Raw genomic sequence first — 20,419 nt, 5'->3', positions numbered from 1 at the left:
AGCAAATATTTATTGACTGCTTCTCTGTTTTAGGCATGATTCCAGTTGTTGTGGAAAGAATGGTGAACAGAACAGATAAAAGACCATCTTCTCATGGCGCTTATGCAGGAAAAAATATCAGATTGGCTCCCAAGCCTCTTATCAGTCATTATTAATGCCTGAAATCTGTAGATCAATGCCTGAAATGACTTTGGAAAAGAAAATGTGCCTGAAGAGCTCTATACCCAGCTAAACTGCCCTTCAATATAAGGAAAACAAACAATTTTGAACATGCAAGTATTCATACAATATTGTTTCTATTAACCATTGTTGAAGAAACTATTGGTGGATATAGTCCATCCAAATAAGAAACGAATAGAGAAACTAAGGCAAAGGGGCTGGTGGCATAGCATTGAAACCAACCACAAATGACTGGGAATAAAACAAATGTGGTGATTATTGTAGAAAACAGAACATAGAATATTTAAACCCTCGTTGAGGAAATAATACAGCTGTTCAAATCTAGTAAAATATATTGTAAAACTGAATAAAATTGATTTTAAAAATACAATTTACTATGAGCTCAGAGTGGTACAAAATTTTACTGACCATTGGCATAAAAATGAACTCATGAAATTGTAAAACACTACCTTCTAAAATAGCACTAGGCCCAATTGAGTCTGTGGATGAATTCTATTACACCTTAATAAATGGATAATCTAAAGTTACCTAATATATTCCAGAGTATAGAAGAAAATTGGATACTTTCATATTATGTTGAAAGCATCATAACACTGATACGCAAATCTAACAGAGAATAATAAAAGATAATTATAGATCTGTCTCATGTACGGTTATTGATACAAATGCCTGAATAAATTTTAGTGCATTACTAATGTGGATTCATATTATAGAGGCAAGGATGAGTTTGCATTAAGGAATCAACTGTGCTTAATACTTGGTTTGGACCTTTTTCCCCATTTTATTTCACTTTCCTTCTATTTGGACAATTTGGAAAGCAAACAACACACTCTCAAGATTCCCTTGTAATTAACATTCTGGGTGTGAATTTGATTTATGCTAATATAGAAGGAAAAAACAAGGAAAGTCAATGCCATCTGATTGGGGCAGTGTTGATAGAAAAACAGCCTCTGGTAGGAGTGAGTGTTGGCAGGAGCTCTTCCACTGTTGGGTCATTAGTTTCATGAGTGTGGTGGCTGCAGTGTCCTGACTTTGGATCACAGGGGCAGTTATGTGACCTAGAAACCATAACACCTGCTAGCTGCTTGACTCTCCCTTTACCTATCTCAGCCAGGCATATCTGATTACTTACATTTGCCTTTTTTTGCCCCTCCTCTATTGCTACAGTGGTATAGAAGCCTCTTCTCCTAACTGTGGTTAAATTCACAACATTGCCTCTGCATGCCTCTCCTATTCCTTCCCACCTGTGTGGGTTACTCTTCTGATTGTGTCTACCATGATTTTGAATCTACCAAATTTTCCTATGAAGATTTAAACATATTCAAACAACTCTTAGCTTTAACAAATTGTCGTCTACTATTTCCTTACAACCTCCAAAAACTTGTTGTTTAGGTCAAGCTGAGCTTATTAGGCAGTAAGTACTCACAGCAAGAAAGAACACTACCTTGACAGAATCTGCACAGTGTCTGAATGAGGATAGGTAAGGTATGTATTCATAGAGTTTTAGGGCCTAGGCGGAATGTTTCCACAGTGGATTTCAAAAGTAGAAAACTGGTTGGAATTGGGCAAAGTTTATGACTGGATTGGTGAGCAAAGCAAGTCAAATATTAAAGCAAGTTTTGGGCAAGGTATTAGTCTTAATAGATAAATTATTTTACATGATTCAGAGTCATATCTCACAGGAGGAAGTGGCTGAGTTTATTATTCCTTGTCGTCAATATTGTTTTACTTAGGTACAGTCTGGTCTTGGTATTGTTTTACACAAGGGTAGAAAATTCTGCTTCATGAAAACAAAGAAAGAAGCAAACAACAGCTCTCAAACTCTGGTTCCTTTTATTTAGCACACTCTTTCTCTTCCTCTTTAAAATTCAAGTTTTTGGAAGTGCTATCTATTTTCTTTTTCTCCCCAGATACTGCAATCTATTAATCTGCTTCTACTTTGGTAAAGTCACTAATAATAATTAACAAGTGTATAATTTTCACTTAGTTTTCTTATTTGATCTTTTTAGATCTTTTTAGATCACCTTTTAGGCACTGCCAAACCCTTGTTGGAAACCTCACCTGTCTCTCTCCTCCTGTCTGCCTGCCCCTTCTCAGTTTCCTTTACCGAGTTACTCTTCTCTGCTGTGCACTACATGTAGGTGTTTCCCAGGGCTCTGCCTGAAATATCAAAGTATATCTATTGAGGTCTTCTATTTAAAAGAAGTAATTGGTAAGTTTCAACTTTCTCCCCAACCATCACTCAACATATTTAGTTTATAAACCCAGTTTATTATAGTTATTGTTTACATTATGGTTTTAATTTTAAAATTAAAAATGTATAACTAATATATATTTACAATTATTTATACTTAGTTATCTGATTAGCCTGCTTTTTAATGCTCAAAACAGTACTATTAAACTCTTAAATCATTTTGATTTTTCTTCTGGTCATCTAAGCTATACTTTTGAATTCACACGGGAGAGTAAATAGTATACATTCAGAGTTTTGCATCTCCAAAAGGTATTTTTCTCTCTCTTTTTCATATTAGAGAAACAAAGTGGTTATAGGATTTCTAATTCCAAGAATACTCTACAACATTTAGGTGTAAATTGTTTCTTCTATAAATTAATGCTCTAGAGGATAGAAATTCAATTTTTATTCCTTTCTGATAATTTTCTTGAACAATTATTCCTCTTCTCCCAACATTAGGTTTTGTTTTAGGCCTTGGAACTCATATATTTCGTCAAAATATAACTAGGTTTACTCGCTTTTGTTCTCTCCCATCTTTCCATCCTTCCCTCCCTTCCTTCCCTCCCTCTCTCCCTCCCTCCCTCCTTCCTTCCTTCCTTCCTTCCTTCCTTCCTTCCTTCGTTCCTTCCCCCTTTCTTCTTTCTCACTTTCTTTTTTCTTTTTCTTATTTCCCTTCTTCCTTGCCTCCCTCCCTCTTTCCTTTCCTCCCACTTCCTCCCTCTGCCTTTGCCTTTGCCTTCCCTTCCCTTCCTTCTGTTCTCTACTTTTTACTCTCTCTCCTTCTGTCTTTTTGTTTTATGCTTTTCTTTTATGATATTGAAGGGACATTTTGAATAATCAGAATCAGTCTTCAATTGAAGAAAGCTGGAGATTTTAATGTCCAGAAAACTTTTTTTTTTCAGTGAAATGATATGCTGTGTTGGAAGTCTCAATACTGTAATGATGTCATTACAAATTAACAAATTAGTTTATTTGCATCTGCTCTCAAGCAATATTCCTACAGGATATATGTGTGTGTCTGTCTGTGTGTGTGTTTCAAAAATTGTCAAACTAATTTACATTCCCACCAATGGTGTATAAGTGTTCCCTTTTCTCAGCAGCCTCACCAACATTTGTTATTTTTTGACTTTTTAACAAAAGTCATTCTGACTGGTGTGAAATGGTATCTCAGTGCAGTTTTGATTTGCATTTCTCTGATAATTAGTGGTGATTAGCATTTTTTCACTGGCAGTTTGATGATTTCTCAAAGAATTGAGAGTTGAATTACCATTTGATCCAGCAATCTTGTTACTAGGTGTATACCCGAAGGCAAGTAAATCATACTACCAGAAAGATACATGCACCCATATGTTTGTCACTATTTACAATAGAAAAGGCATGGAATCATCCCAGGTGCCCACCAATGGCAGATTGGAATTAAAAAAAAAAAAAAAAGTGTACATATACACTATGGAATACTATGCAGCCATTAAAAATGATGAAATCATGTTCTTTGCAGCAACATGGATGCAGCTGGAAAACATTATCCTAAGTGAACAAACACAGAAACAGAAAACCAAATACCACATGTCGTCACTTATAAATGGTCATAAGAATGGAAACGATAGACACTGAGGAATACAAGAGTTGGGAGGGGATTAAGGGTGGAAATAAACTAACTTTTGGGTACTATGCTCACTACCTGGGTGATAAAATCATTTGTACTCCAAACCTCAGCATCACACAATATACATTTGTAATAAATCTGCACATGTAACTCCCTGATTCTAAAATAAAAGTTAAAAGTAAAGAATAAATTATCAAACTGATTTTATGTTTTCTTCTTTGGCTTATTTGTTACTATTTTTTAAATTGACTTTTATTTCTTATCTTTTCTAGGAACAGTTTATATTATGGATATTAATCATTCACTAATGTTTTTCTTGTTTCTCCTCAGGCCACTTTGCTTTTGACATTTTAATGATGTATACAAGCATAAGATCTTAAATATTTTTGTAGACAAATTTATCATTGTTTTTTATTTTTTTCTTCCTCCAGAAGATATTGCTTATGTAAAGTTTCTGTAAGTATTCTTCTATAGTTTATTCCAGATGTTTATGTGTGTATTTATATTTAATGTTTTAATCAATCTGCATAACTTGTATGTATGTGCATGTGTGTATGTATATACTGGGTGAGATAAATCTCTAATGTGATTTTTGTCTTTGATTCCATTTCATACAGAATGAATCTTTCTCTTAATGTTTAGAAAAATAATGCTTACTGCTAGCAAAATTTATACATATAATAGATTTATTTCACACTCTCTGAAATGGTTTGGCTGTGTCTCCACCCAAATCTCATCTTAAATTCCCATGTGTTGTGGGAGGGACCTGATGGGAGGTTATTGAATCATGGGGGCAAGTCTTTTCAGTGCTGTTCTTGTGATAATGGATAAGTTGCATGTGATTTGATGGTTTTAAAAATGGAGTTTTCTTGCACAAACTCTCTACTCTTGTCTGCTGCCACGTGAGATGTGCCTTTCACCTTTGCCGTGATTGTGAGGCCTCCCCAGTCACGTGGAACTCTAAATCCACTGAATGTCTTTCTTTGTAAATTACCCATTCTTGGGTATGTCTTTATCAGTTGCGTGAAAACGGACTAATACAGTAAGTTGATGCAAGTAGAGTGGGGTACTGCTGAAAAGATACCCCAAAATGTGGAAGTGACTTTGGAACAGGATAACAGGCAGAGGATGGAACAGTCTGAAGGGCTCAGAAGAAGACAGGAAAATGTGGGAATGTTTGGAACTTCCTAGATTTGTTGAATGGCTTTGCCCAAAATGCTGGTAGCGTTATGGACAACAAAGTCCAAGATGAGGTAGTCTCAGACGGAAATAAAGAACTTGTTGGGAACTGGAGCAAAGGTGACTCTTGTTATGTTTTAGCAAAGAGACTGGAAGCATTTTGCCCCTGCACTAGAGATTTGTGGAACTTTGAACTTGAGAGAGACAATTTAGGGTATCTGGCAGGAGAAATTTCTAAGCAGCAAAACATTCAAGAGGTGACATGAGTGCTGTTAAAGGCATTCAGTTTTACAAGGGAAGCAGAGCATAAAAGTTCAGAAAATTTGTAGCCTCTCAATGTAATAGAAAAGAAAATCTCATTTTCTAAGGAGAAATTCAAGCTGGCTGCAGAAATTTACATAAATAATGAGGAAATCAATATTAATTCCCATGAGAAAGGGGAAAATGTCTCTAGGGCATGTCAGAGGTCTTCACAGCAGCCCCTCACGTCATAGGCCTGGAGCCTAGGAGGAAAAAGTGTTTTCATGGGCAAGGCTTAGGATCTTTTGCTGTATCTAGCCTAGGGACTTGATACCTTGCAACCCAGCTGCTCCAGCTATGATTGAAAGGGGCCAATGTAGAGGTTGGGCCATGGCTTCAGAGGGTGCAAGCCTCAAACCTTAGCAGTTTCCACGTGATATTGAGCCTGCATGTGCACAGAAGTCAAGAATTGAGGTTTGAAAACCTCTGCCTAGATTGCAGTGGATGTATGGAAACACCTGGATGTCCAGGCAGAGGTTTGCTGCACAGGTTTGCTGCAGAGGTGGGGCCCTCGTGGAGAACCTCTGTTAGGGCAGTGCAGAAGGGAAATGTGGGGTCAGAACCCCCACACAGAATCTCTACTGGGGCATTGCCTAGTGGAGCTGTGAGAAGAGGGCCACCGTCCTCCAGATCTTAGAATGGTATATCCACTGACAACCTGCACCATGCACCTAAAAAAGCCTCAGACACTCAATTCCAGTTTGGTAAAGCAGCCAGGATGAAGGCTGTACAATGAAAAGCCACAGGGAGCTGCCCTGACCATGAGAATCCACCTCTTGCATCAGCATGAGCTGGATGTGAGACATGGAGTCAAAGGAGATAATTTTGGAGCTTTAAGATTTGACTGCCCTGCTGGTTGCACACTTGCATGGGGCCTGTAGCCCCTTTCATTTTGGCGAGTTTCTTCCATTTGGAAATGCTGTATTTGTCCAATGCCTGTATCCCCATTGGATCTAGGAAATAACTAATTTGCTTTTGATTTTACATGCTCATAGGCAGAAGGGAGTTGCTTTGTCTCAGAAGATACTTTGGACTAAGAACTTTTGACTTAATGCTGAAATGAGTTAAGTCTTCAGGGAATGTTAAAATGAGATGAATGGTTTTGAAATGTGGGGACACAAGATGTGGGAGGGGCTTGAGTGAAATGATATGGCTTGGCTTGTCCCCATTCAACTCTCATCTTAAATTTCCTTGTGTTGTGGGACAGACCTAGTGGGAGGCAATTGAATCACGGGGGCACGTCTTTCTTCATGATAGTGAGTAAGTTTCATAAGATCTGATGGTTTGAAAAATGGGAGCTTCCCTGCACAAGCTCTCTCTCTTCTCTTTTCTGCTGCCATGTGAGATGTGCCTTTCACCTTCCACCATGATTCTGATGCCTCCCCAGCCACGTGGAACTGTAAGTCAATTAAATCTGTTTCTTTGTAAATTTCCCAGTCTTCAGTATGACTTTATCACCAGTGTGAAAATGGACTAATACACTCTTTATTCTGTTTTACTGTCCTATCTGTCCATTACTGTGTGTATGCTACAATGTTTTACTTGTCTGGCTTTTTATTATGATATGATATTTTCCAGACCACTAATTCTCAATCTTATGTCAGTTCATATCACTAGGGAATTTTTGGAAGGTGTGAAGTGTTTTACAGCATCACAATGACTGAGGGTATATCATTAGCTTTGATAAGTGAGGGCCAGATATGTTAACATATTCCAATAAATGAAAAAAAAAAAAAAAAAAGTGCAGCCCAACAAATAATTACCTTTACCAAAGTGTCAATAATACTTCTAGGCCAGACATGGTGGCTCATGGCTGTAATCACAGCACTTTGGGAGGCGGAGGAAGGCAGATCACCTGAGGTCAGGGGTTTGAGACCAGCCTGGCCAACATAGTGAAACCCCATCTCTACTAAAAATACAAAAAAATTAGCCAGGTGTGGTGGTGGGCGCCTGTAATCCCAGCTACTCAGGAGGCTGAGGCAGAAGAATCTCTTGCACCTGGGGGGCTGAGATTGCAGTGAGCCAAGATTGTACCATCGCACTCCAGTCTGGGTGACAGAGCAAGACTCCATCTCAAATAATAAGATATGTGAGAAATTGATTTCAAGGAAAAAAGCAGCAAGAAATCAATCAAACAAAACCTAGTTTAGAATCAGTTTATCAAGTACAGTTTAAAAATTTGAATTTGATTAAGAAATCCTTAAATTTATTAGCTGATTTTGAGGAGAATGAACAATTACAGATAACTAAGAATTAAGTTTGATGCTTATCCATGAAAAAAAATTCTTAAGTTGTTTTATATTTACAGGAAAGTTGTATTTTTCCCTCCAGTTAGATTTTACACATTCTTCTCAGAATAATCTAAAGGAAATTTAGAGATTTTGCTATCACTGTAAATGATTTTTTAAAGTTTTTCGCTACATTTTCATTCTGTATATCCATTAGATTTTCTAGTCATGATAGCTGGTGCATCTGACTAGTAAAGACATATGTTTTTGTTGTTGTTGTTGAAATTGTACTCAGTTATTTTTCCTCTCACCTGGGAATTTATTTATTTTTAAATAAATTTTATTGTGTATATTTAAGATATGTAGCATGATGTTATAAGATATAGTGAAACAGTTATCACAGTGGAACAAATTAACATATCCATTATCTCACATAGTTACACATTGTCCTCCCCTACCCCATGGCAAGAACAGCTATAATCTACTAATTTAGCAAAACTCCTGAATACAATAATACACTGTTATTAACTGTAGTCCTCATGCTGTACACTCAACCTTTGTTGCTACTTTATATCCTTTCATCTACTTCTCCTTATTTTCTCCCTCCACCTTGATAACTGTTGCTCTACTCTCTGTGTACATATTTGACCCTTATTTTTAAGTTTCACACGTAAGTGAGAGCATTCAATATTTTATTTATGTGTCTAGTATGTGATTTATTTTACTTAGCATAATGTCCTCTAGGTTTATCCATACTTTAATAAATCTCAGTGTCTCTTCCTTTTTTAAAGCTGAATAATATTCCATTGCATTTTTACTACATTTCTTTATCTATTAGTCAATTGATGGACACCTCGGTTGTTTCTTTAGCTTGGCTATTGTGAATAATGCCACAGTGGACATGGGAGCACAGGTATGTTTATGAGGTGTTGATTTTATTTCCTTTGTGTATATACACAGGGGTAGAATTGTTGGATTACATGATAGTTCTATTTTTAAGTTCTTTAGGAACCACCATACTGTTTTCCATAATGACTACATCAATCTACATTCCCACCAACAGCATCCATGAGTTCCCTTTTCTCTACACTCTCTCCAATACCTCTTATTTCTTTTCTCTTTTCTTTTCTTTTTCTTTTTCTTTTTTTTTGGCAGCATCTCGCTCGGTTGCCAGGATGGAGTGCAGTGGTGCGATCTTGCTTCACTGCAACCTCCGCCTCCTGGGTTCAAGCAATCCTCCTGCCTCAGCCTTCCATGTAGCTGGGACTACAGCGTGTGCCACCGCCTCCAGCTAATTTTTGTATTTTTAGTAGAGACTGGGTTTCACAACGTTGGCCAGGATGGCCTCAATCTCTTGACCTTGTAATCCACCTGCCTCGGCCTACCAAGTCTTTTTAATAATAGCTAATTTAACAGGTGTAAAATCGTATCTCATAGTGGTTTTAATTTGAATTTCTCTGATGATTAGTGATTTTAGCATCTTTTCATACTACCTATTGACCATTTTTTGACATCTTTGGAGAAATTTTTATATGTGTCTCTTGCCGATTTTAAAATCAGGTTATATGGTTTCTTACTATTGCGTTGTATGAATTTTTTATGATTCTTGGATGTTAACCCCTTATCTAATATTTTTCCAAATTGTAGGTTGCCTTTTTATTTTCTTGATTGTTTATTTTTCTGTGCAGGAGCTTTTTAGTTTGATGTGGTCCAGTTCATTTATTTTTGCCTTTGATGCCTGAGCTTTTGATGTGATATACAAAAAATCATTGCAAGGTAAATGTCAAAGAATTCTTCATCTGTGTTTTCTTCTAGGATTTTTATGGTTTCAGGTCTTACATTTATATCTTTTATATATTTTTGAGTTGATTCATATGTATGGTGTAAGATAAAGGTCTAATTTCATTCTTTTGCAAATGAAGACACAGTTTTCTTAAAATAATTTATGGAAGGATTATCCTTTGACCATTGTGTCTTTTGGTGTCCTAGTCACAAAGTAATTGACCATATATGTTTGAATTTATTTTTGGGCTCTCTATTTTTTCCCCTCATCTATGTGTCTGCTTCTATGTTGAAACCATGCTATTTTGATTACTATAGCTTTGTAACATGATTTTAAATCAAGAAATGTAATTCTTCCAACTTTGCTTCCCCACTCCTCTGCCTCAGGATCGCTCTGGCAATTTATGGTTTTTGTTGTTGTTCCAATTTTAGCATTATTTTTTTCTACTTCTGTGAAGAATGCCATTGGGATTTAATAGGGATTGCATTAAATCTATATATTGCTTTAGGTAGTATGGACTTTTTAACATTAATTCTTTTCATCCTTGACCATGGAATATATCTTTTATTTATTTGTTTTCTCCTTAATTTCTCATGTTGTTTGGCTGTGTCCCCACCCAAATCTCATCTTAAATTGTAAATCCCATAACCCCTACGTGTTGTGGGAGGGACTCAGTGGGCAGTGGGAGGCAATTTAATCAGGGGGACAGTTACCCACATGCTGTTTTCATGATAGTGAGTGAGTTCTCACAAGATCTGATGGTTTTGTAAGGGGCATTTCAGGCTTTTTCCTCAGCACTTCTCGATGCTGCCACCATGTGAAGAAGGATGTGCTTGCTTTACCTTCTGCCATGATTGTATGTTTTCTGAGTATGTTTCCTGAGGCCCCACCCAGCCATGCTGAACTGTGAGTCAATTAAACCTCTTTCCCTTATAAATTACCTAGTCTCAGGTATGTCTTGATTAGCAGCATGAGAATGGACTAATACAATTCCTTTCACCAATGTTTTACAGTTTTCAGTGGACAATCTTTCATCTCTTGGTTAAATGTATTCCTAAGTATTTTATTTTATTATTTAATATTATCATAAATGGAATTCTTTACTTGATTTTTTTTTTTTTTTTTTTGGGGTAGGCAATGCTGTGTGTATAAAAATGCCGTGGATTTTCATGTCGATTTTATATTCTGCAAATTTACTGAACTCATTAATTAAAGCTAACAGTTTTTCAATGGAATCTTTGGCATTTTCTACATATAGCATTATGTATTCTGCAAAAAGAGATAATTTTACTTCTTATTTTCTGATTTGGATATCTTTTGTTTATTTTTATTTGTCTAATTGTTCTTGACAGTACCTCCAATACTATGTTGAAAAGAAGGAGCTAGAGTGAGAATGCTTGCCTTGTGCCAGATCTTAAAGAAAAAGTCTGTTTCTCTCCATTAACTATGATGTTAGCTATGGTTTTTTCATAAATGGCTTTTATTATGTTAAGGAACTTTCTTTGTATACCTAAATTCTTAGAAGTTTTTATTAAGAAATGATGTTGAAATTTGTTGAATGCTTTTGCTGAATCAGTTGATATGATCATGTAGTTTTTGCCTTTTATTCTATTAATATGATGTATCACATTCATTGATTTGCATTTGGTAAACCAGCTTTGCATACCAGGAATAAATTCCACTTGATCATGATGCATAATTTATCTTATGTGCTGTTGAATTTGATTTGCTAATATATTATTGAAGAATTTTGCATTAATGTGCATAAGAGATATTTGCCTGCAGTTTTATTTTCTAGTGGTATCTTTGGCTCACATATGATAGTCATGTGGGTCTCATAAAATATGTTAGGGAGTATTCTACTGTTTGGAAGAGTTTTAAAAGTATTGGTATTAATTCTTCTTTGAAAGCTTTGTAGAATCCAAATGTAAAGCCATCTGGTCCTGGGCATTTTTTGGGGGGAAGGTGGGGAGTCTTTTAATTACAGCTTTAATTTATTCTTTTGTTATAGGTCTCTTCAGGCTTTATATTTCTTTTTGATTCAATCCTGTTAGGTTGTAATTTTCTAGGAATTTATCCATTTTTTGAGGCTATCAAACTTATTGGCATATAATTTTTCTAATAGTTTAAGATCCTTTTTGTTTCTAAGAAATCTGTTGTAATACATCCAATTTTACTTCTGATTTTGCATATTTGAATCTTCTCTCTTTGTTTCTTAGGTAATTTAGCTAAATTTTGTTAATTTTGTGTATTTTTAAAAATAATCATTAGTTTTATTGCTATTTTTGTATTACAGGTTTTCTATTCCTTATTTATTAATTTTCTGTTATTTACTATTTTATTCATTTTGCTAACTTTTGATTTAGTTTGTTTTTTTCCCTAGGTTCTTGAGGCATAATGTTAGGCTGTTCATTTGAGAAACTTTTTTTTTTTTATTTTTTCTTCATTTCTGAAGGACAGGTATAGTGGGTATAGTATTCTTGGTTGCCAGTTTTTGTTCTGTTTTGTTTTCTCAGCACTTTGAGTAAAACATCTCATTGTCTTCTGGCCTGCAAGGTTTCTGCTGAGGAATGTTCTCATAGTATATGAGTTTCTGCTATGTCATGTGACACTTTCATCTTGCCACTTGTCAAATTTGTCTTTGACTTTTGATAGTTTAATAATAATGTGCCTCAGAGAGGACCTTTTTGGGTTGAATCTGTTTGAGATATTTGAGTTCCATGGATCTGGATGTTTATATTTCTTCTAAGACTTGATTTTTTTCCAGCAATTATTTCACTAAATAAGCTTTTTGACTTTATCTTTGTCTCTCTTCTTTCTAGAACTCCCATAATGTGAATATTTATTTACTTAATTGTGTCCCAGGAGTCTCATATGCTATTTTTATTATTTTTTATTCTTCTTTCTTTGCTCCTGTCACTGAGTAATTTCAAAAGACCTTTCTTTAAGTTCATAGGTACTTTCTTCTGCTATATCTAGTCTATTGATGAAGTTCTTGATGATATTTTACATTATAGTCATTGAATTCTTCAGCTTCAAGATTTGTGTTTGGTTCTTTTCTATGATATTTATCTCTTTGTTAAATTTCTCATTTAAAGCATGAACTGTTTTTCTTATTTTTTTAAATTGCCTTTTTGTATTCTCTTTTATCTTGTTGGGTTTTCTTAAGAGTATTATTTTGAGTTTTTGGGGGAGAATTTGTAAATTTTCTTTAAAGTTCAGCTACTGGAGAATTATTGTGTTCCTTTAGGGGTGTATACTTCTTTGCTTTTTAATGTGGTTTGTGCCCCTATGTTGATGTCGGCATATCCAGTAGAAAAATTACATCACCTCTCCAAATTTTAGAGTGGCTTTCACAGAAAAAGGTTTTCACCTTCAGATGAAAGATGCCAGATGGAAAGGGTATGTTGACTGTTTCTGAGTGGATGCGATAGTATAGCATCCATGCAGCTCCTTCAGTTGCACTCAAAATCAGAGATGACTCTGGATGCCTCAGTGGCGTAGGCTGCAGGAGTCTATGGAAATGGATATGGAAGTGTAGGTTGTTAAGAACCTTGATGGCAAGGGCTTTTGGGATTCTCCTCTTCTCATCTTTCCTTACAATAGACAGTTTTGGTTCCTTCTTGGGATCCAAGGGGGGTCCCTCTTCAATACCACAAAGGGGATCCCTCTTCATGTTGAATATGATACAGCCCACAATCAGCTGCAGAAGTTATGGGTTCTAGGCTGAAAGTGCTCAGAGTGGTTGTGGTGCTGAGTTTCTGGTCTCAGGGTCCAAAGAACCTATTGTGCCACCTGAGTCTCAGGGCACTGGTTCAGTTTCTGAGTCAGTGTAGGATGCCGATTGCCTACAAAGCTAGGGTCTGTAACTCTGAGCACCCCCAGCAACTCAGGCTCTGGGGGACAAGTTTTAGCTCTAATTCCGTCCCTGAAGGGCAGGGTATAGCACTGCCCTGGCTCCAGGGAAAAGAGGATTCTCTGAAGATTCGAGCACAAGCAGCAGGGTACAGCTGGAATTTGAGAATGAGATCCAACTGGGCGCCATGGCTACTCAGTCACCAGAAGATGCAGCATCACGTAATGGTCACTCTGGATCTAAGATGGTGGGATACAGCAGTATTTTCAGGTTCAGTGGCAGCAATAAACCCAGAATGGCAGAGAAAGCTATCGCTTGAGCCCTCGGGTACAGGGGACAGCTCAGTGGTGATTCCATTCCCTGGGTAGGAGGTTGTGTCAGCAACTCAGACTCTAGGGTGTTATTCTAATTCCGGAGGAGTGGGGGATTACAGCTGTTTGGCTATATGGGAGTGTGTCTCAGCTCAGTCAACACTCTGTTTCCCTGGGATGTGGGGTGCCATGTCAGTTAAGTTCTGGGATGTACAGAATGCTTGATTTGGCCAAAGCACCAATTCCCCATGAGTCAGGGTTCCATTTCAGCTCAAGCACAGGAAGGGTGTGAATGCTCTGGGCAGCGAAGTATCATTTCCCTGTGAGGCAGCACACTGCTTCAGCTCAGTCCCTGAGGGTCATGGCACAGCAGTAGCTGAGAAAAGCAGATTGAATGGCTTCATGGCAACTTGTCCCCATATGTTAGCATGTACTATAAGCTTGGCCCACGAGTGATAAGCCACGAGGTGAGAGTGGTTCAGAGGTGACAAAGCCTAACTGATAGAAGGGTATCTTGATTATTTGTCCCAGAGCAATGTTTATGGCTCGAAGATCGTGTGGTATGATAATGGCTTGGGCCATGGTGGGTGGTAGGAGTGGGATGGACACAGTGTTGATGCCTTCTCTGGGTCGGGGGGTGGGGTGCAGCTGTGTGCATCCCTGGCAGCTCCCTCAGCTGGGCTTAGTGCTTGTGAGAACTGCAGTAGTCCTTACTGTGAGGATTGTAGGTACTCAAGTTGGTGATGGGGGATGATGGGGTCCTCTTGCTTACCTTTTCCTTATAGGAAGAATTTCCCCTTGGTTCCAAGCTGATTCCATCTGGGTGATGGAATGACAGAGGTGAGATGTTTTCTTCTGTTCTCTGTGTGGCTATCCGGGGTTTCTTTGATCTACAAAGTTTCTGCTATTTCTTTTGTGTACTCCAGAGCTTTCCTTCCGTTATTTTCATCAGAAGGTACTTATTGTTTCTGCTGTCTTTGTAGGGGAGATGAGTGCTGGGGGTTTCTAGCTGGCCATCTTGCTCTGAATCATTTTTTTTTGGAAGTGTTTTATTAGGCTTACTTTTAAAAATTTGTGTTTTCTTAACTTCTTTGTTTTCTTTTGAGATAGATAACCATCTTTTCTGCAAGAGTAATATTTTCCTATCATTCTCACATGTCCTATATGTATTAGTTTGTATAATCACATTAACTAGAAGCAGAAACAGTAGCCACAGTGGCATCCTTGTCTTGTTTCTCATTTTAATGGACTCTCCATTAATGTTTTATCAGCACACAGATTGTATTTTGGTTCTTATTAGATATATTTAGCTAAATTTTCTTTCTATTCTTAGGATATTAAGTATTTTTAATAAAGAAACTTTAATCTGAAGACAAGTGTTTCAGCTTTGAGAAAAACAATTTTGTAATGATTACTGCTTAATTTGTTTAGGATAAGATAAAAAGTGGGAGATACTTAATTGACCAAGTTGTTACAGTGACAGTTTAAAAATTGATTACAGTAACAGTTGCACAAATGCCTCCTTCTCTTTGTACTCATACCTTTTTAATTATTATTATTTTTTTCAAAATTGAGGTGACTTTAATGTTGCTATTACTTCAATAGTACCACAAATAGTTAACTAACACCTATAAAGTACATACTACATGCTGGGCACTATTCCATGTGATATATATATATATAGATATATATACACACACCAATTTTTCCTCAAGGTATATCATTTGGTAGAGACATTATTGTCTTTATTGTAGAAACATTGAACCAGTTATAGTAAAGAAAAAGTAATATTCATCCAGCTGATTATTGGCTGTAATGGAAGGTATCGGGTATTGGCACATTAGCCAAATGCCTCTCAAAACCCCTCCCCATTTAAATCTCAAATAATGATTTCCTCAATTATATTGCTGCATATCAACAAGAGATGAACTTCTGTTTCTCTCCTGTTTGTTTTTCATTTTTTCTCATGCATGATAATGATCTGTGTTTGGATTTGTGTCTTTTGGATCCACCATTTATTATTTTCTGCTGTATGTAGCAGTGGTAGTATCCAGCAGCAGATCTTCTTGATGGCACTGGTAGTACCTATGGGGCATCCAAACCAGAGTATTTCTTCATCATAATCTTGGCTGTGGTTCCCTCTACAAAGCTTCTGTTGTTTTCTGCCCATTTTCTTAGCAGGTACCCCATCATGCCAGCTAATTCTGTGAGCTACCCAACATTCTTTCAACAAATTTATATTCTCCTCTTATTAGCTAGAACTGCTTTTTCTGCTCACATCCAAGATTTTTAACTGAGAGAGAAATTGTTACCTGGGGATAGGGTGCATCAGGTACTTTCAAGGAATGTGGAAACTATTAAATTGTTCATCTGGCATAGCTGGGGCAGAAACCAGTCAAAATCTTACTTAAATGACAATGCAGGAATTCAGTAATAGTGAAAAAGCTAATCAAATTGTTGTCTGTAGTCACCTGGCATCAGGTGCTCATTGCAGTGATGGCTTTTGGGAATTGAGTTGCCCCCACCACAGAATAATGGGGTGTACATGAAGAATTTATGGACTTAGAGAAGGGGCAGCTGTTTTGAACATCAATGGACAGCTTAAAGAAATAGAATGACAAGTTAAAATCCTTGAATTCTAGGCTCACAGCACTGACTGAAATCCAGGGAGTTTCTAGGATCAAGATAAAAGAATCTCTTATCTTTTGTTGCTGCAGGGACTGAGCTGGCAAAAAACAAAATGTGGTATTAGAGATAGTAAAATTAGACTATCAGTTGAATTCAGAGCTTTTCCTCATCTCTTATGCAAAAATTAGAGAATTGGTAGGGAAAGAGTATTTTGGCACCCTGAACACTAACTCCCATTGATAGCCCATTGACACTGAAGAATACGCTATGAAAATTCCTTGTACCTCTTCTTAAAGGCACCCATCATGACTTCCCAGGGGAAGAATGCACTGGAAAAAATGGAAATGCTAAGATCTTTTCGAGATTCTTAGACACAAGCATTAAACACATTAATCTATTTTGCTCATTGGGAGGATTTTCTCTCTAAAACCTACTGGATGACTTGTGAAGCTCATGGGCAAAATAATACCCCAAGAAGTCCAGTTTTCTCTTGTGCTTTGATAATAGTTTCAAATTGCCTTAAATGTCAACTTACCAGTATTTATGGCAAATAGCTGCCAGTTTGCCTAGAAACTAGATAAGGGATCTCAAAGGAACTGAACTGGGGGATTAATGGCAGATTTTTTTTTTTTTGCGAGGGGAGATTGGGGAAGAGAAGCATGGAAGAATTTCTTAAAATAGGCTCAGAATATAAAGAATATTCATGCTACATGTTAATCCAAAGGACATTTCTAGCCAAACAGCTCATAATATTTAGATGGACGAGCTAACCTAATCTCTCAATGTAGGTCGTCTTCCTTCTATAGAAACTTTAGAATTTAATGAACAAAGTGACCATAGTTGAAAAGATAGCAGCTACTCAAGCACAACAACACAAGATTCCCTTTACCTGTGTACCAAGATATTTTACCAAAAGTAGTAAATACAAACCTATAATACTATAGGATAATTGTTTGGACAACTGTTTGCTTAGAATCAGTTGATGATTGTTTTGCTGCTTTTGTCATGGAGAATTCATGTAATGCCTCAAGTCAGCATCGTTATACCTTACACAACTGAATGCTTTATTCAATGTCATTGTATTTCTCATAATTTCTTCCAAACAAGGAACTCAATTTCCTATGAACAAAGCAGGAAAATGGGATAATGCCCTTAGATTTGTTTAGTCTTATTTCACAGTCAGTATACAATAGAATTGAAATTAGTATGTCTCCCAATTAAACCTAATTAGTTATTCACAATATATTTATTCCTATCTCTGAAATAATGGGAACTACTGGTTTAGAAACTAATGATGTTCAAGGCAGAAATGTTACACCAGGGTATTCAGTGATGGTTGCATGGAGTGAACACTGCCAACTGATCAATTCAGAATCTTATGACCTGAGTCAGCAAATAATAAAATGGGTTAGTGTGTTGTATAGGGTAATTGATATTGAAAGTCAAGAGGAAATATAATTTATGATACATAATACATCAGGAAGGGTGGGTCTCCAGTTGGTTCTATGGGTAATTTTTATGTGACCATATTTATTTGTAAAAGACTGAACTATACAGATAAAACTAGTAAGAGTTCAGAACCCCTAGGAATGAAGGATTTACATAAATCTACTTCTCCTTTCTTTCAGTCACTACTGTGGCAAGATCAAGACTGGATCTAGGAGATCTCAGTTCAATATGGAGATTATCCAAGGATTCTAGTGTTGGAGCTATATGCTGTAACTGAAGAGGGTTAAAATTGTCTCCTTTTGGGACGCTGGTAAACTGGATTTTTGCTATGAGAGGAAGTTTCATGGTATAAGACAGGAAGTTTTTGTGATTAGAATGGGCAAAAGATTTTATATGAATTCTAGGTTGCCAAAGAGATTATTGCTAGTGGGAATATTGTGAACCTATCATACACATGTGTACCTTATTTGGGATTAAAATCCATACTATGGGCTGGGCGCAGTGGCTCACACCTATAATTCCAATACTTTGGGAGGCTGAGGTGGATGGATCACGAGGTCAGGAGATTGAGAAGATCCTGATCAACATGATGAAACCCTGTCTCTACTAAAAATACAAAAGTTAGCTGGGTGTGGTAGCATGTGTCTGTAGTCCCAGCTACTTAATTCCACTCCAGTCTGGGTGATAGAGCAAGACTCTGTCAAAAAAAAAAAAAAAATTCCTTACTATGTAAATCTTGGAAGAAGCCAGAATTTAAGGTCAGACTAACAAGGTCATATATTCTTCTTTGTTTCCCCTGGCACCCAGAGCAGGGCAACTGACCTAGGTTCAACCTACTGGATGGCCCACTTTGAATTTTCAGGAAGTGATACAAAATTTTAAAAAGGCCTGTGAAAAATTATTGACCATTGCTGTGTTCATGGCAGCTGTGCCCAGTGACAGTAGGTCTAGTTCAGTGGTATTCAGGAACAACAGTGAGTGGTTCCTGTGTTGTAACCAGGAAATTCCTCTAGTGGAAATTATCTGTATTTTCTGATGTTTGACCTTCCTATTTTCCCAAATATGGTTATCAAGCTTTTGAGTTAATTCTAGTATCTACTCAGTAGGCTCCTGTCAATTGAATCTTTTCAGGATTCAAATCCAACTTCAACATTACCTCCAATCAAATGCTCTCCCTGGACCCTACATTGGTAATTGAAATGCCATGCTAAAAGCTTCAGATTATAGCTTCTGTCATGGCACTTCTCATATTTTGTTATAATTGTTTTCTTTGTCTTGTTACAAGTAGAAAGAAAGTTGAAAGGACTAAAACTTTCCTATGGTTAAAACAATCTGGCCTCATATAAAATTTGGTAAAGCAGGAATTCTACAACTGTGTTTCTAATCAATCAGTATAGTTGACCTCTGGCTGTTACCTTACATGGTTATTAAGTTATTGCCTCTCAGCTCAGACTCTTTCTTCTACACTCTGCTCTGTGAAGCTGGACTAGAAATCTGCAAGCTTCATGTCTGCTTTGCCAGCTGCCTTCCTCTTAGTCTTGGCTAGTAGAAAGCACTAGAGGGAGCTGTAAGGATGGAAGAGGGAAAAGAGACTTGCTCCATCTTGTTTGTTTGGTGCTGGCTTCCCGTTTGCTTCCTGTCATTGAGCATCACCTTAGCCTCATCTCACCTCTTCCTGCTGGTAGCAGCAGTTTGTCTCTGTAGAATGTTTAATTGACTTTGCAGTTCTTCAGCATTTGCAGAATCAGTCTCAATGTGCTCCTGCAAAAACAGCAGCCCCTGATGCTGTCAATCAGCATTCCTCTTCAGAGGCCTGGGTCCTAGTCCCATAAGATATTTCCCTCAAGCAAAGAGACACAAGCATGGGTGAAGCAGCACGCTTTATCCGAGATCTGAGTTTCAGCTCTGCACAGACCCTCCTCCGAGATTGTATGTTTGCATACCCAGTCCTAGTAGGGTAATTGCAGCCTTTAGAAACTCCTTCCATAACAATGCAATTATTTTTCCTTTTGCCATTTTAAGTCTTTAGTACCTAATTAACACTTATTTATATAAAACCATTTCTGTTAAAATAACTGACTTGACTTTGTCTTATGAATGGACCCTGACTGATACACACACATTCTAGGGTAGTATATGCAAAAGCATGCTTGATGGTACCCTGAACTGTTCTGGCCCATTTTAACCATAAGTAACCATGAAAAGTGCATCCTTCTGCATGTGACATATTGACTCAGAAAACTAGAAAAATCCAGGTGCTTAGGCCAATTTGAATTGTATTTTCAGTATTCAAAATCAAAAGATGTAATGAGGATGTTCATGTTTTACTCTATTTTTGAATTGCTTATTTACAAAAATAATCATGTCAGAGTATTGCATAGAACAGGTTATGTACTCAAATTGGATAATTTGAGATACTTTGAGATGAAATTAATAAAATGATGATCTACAAAAGCTAGAGCAGGGTATAGAGAAATCAAAAGAGATTTCAATACCCCAGGGCCAGTTGTAGTGGAGAGACCTGTTATCACCCTTATACCTGAAAGGACTAAAACCCATAGAGCGATTTGTGTAGCAAGAATCACCCGTCAAGAACTGTGACCTTTGGCAGAGGTATACAATCAACCTGCAGAAAAAGAGCAAGGAAAATAAATTTTCCTACCTAC

General features: G+C 37.0%; 1 long non-coding RNA gene across 1 annotated transcript in view; it reads left to right on the top strand.

The window, feature by feature from the left end:
* Positions 1–2,247: 2,247 nt before the first annotated feature.
* Positions 2,248–20,419, top strand: part of LOC111538028 — a 42,270-nt gene continuing 24,098 nt past the window's right edge. Inside the window, exons 1-3 of the long non-coding RNA XR_003306909.1 lie at positions 2,248–2,392; positions 6,886–6,897; positions 17,933–18,063. This is a non-coding gene — a long non-coding RNA (uncharacterized LOC111538028). The remainder of the gene's footprint in view (positions 2,393–6,885; positions 6,898–17,932; positions 18,064–20,419) is intronic.

The sequence above is a fragment of the Piliocolobus tephrosceles genome, chromosome 5, assembly GCF_002776525.5.
Source record: "Piliocolobus tephrosceles isolate RC106 chromosome 5, ASM277652v3, whole genome shotgun sequence".
NCBI lineage: Eukaryota > Metazoa > Chordata > Mammalia > Primates > Cercopithecidae > Piliocolobus > Piliocolobus tephrosceles.
The sequence above is the reverse complement of the archived record's forward strand: the minus strand, read 5'-3'. Positions and strand labels throughout refer to the sequence as shown.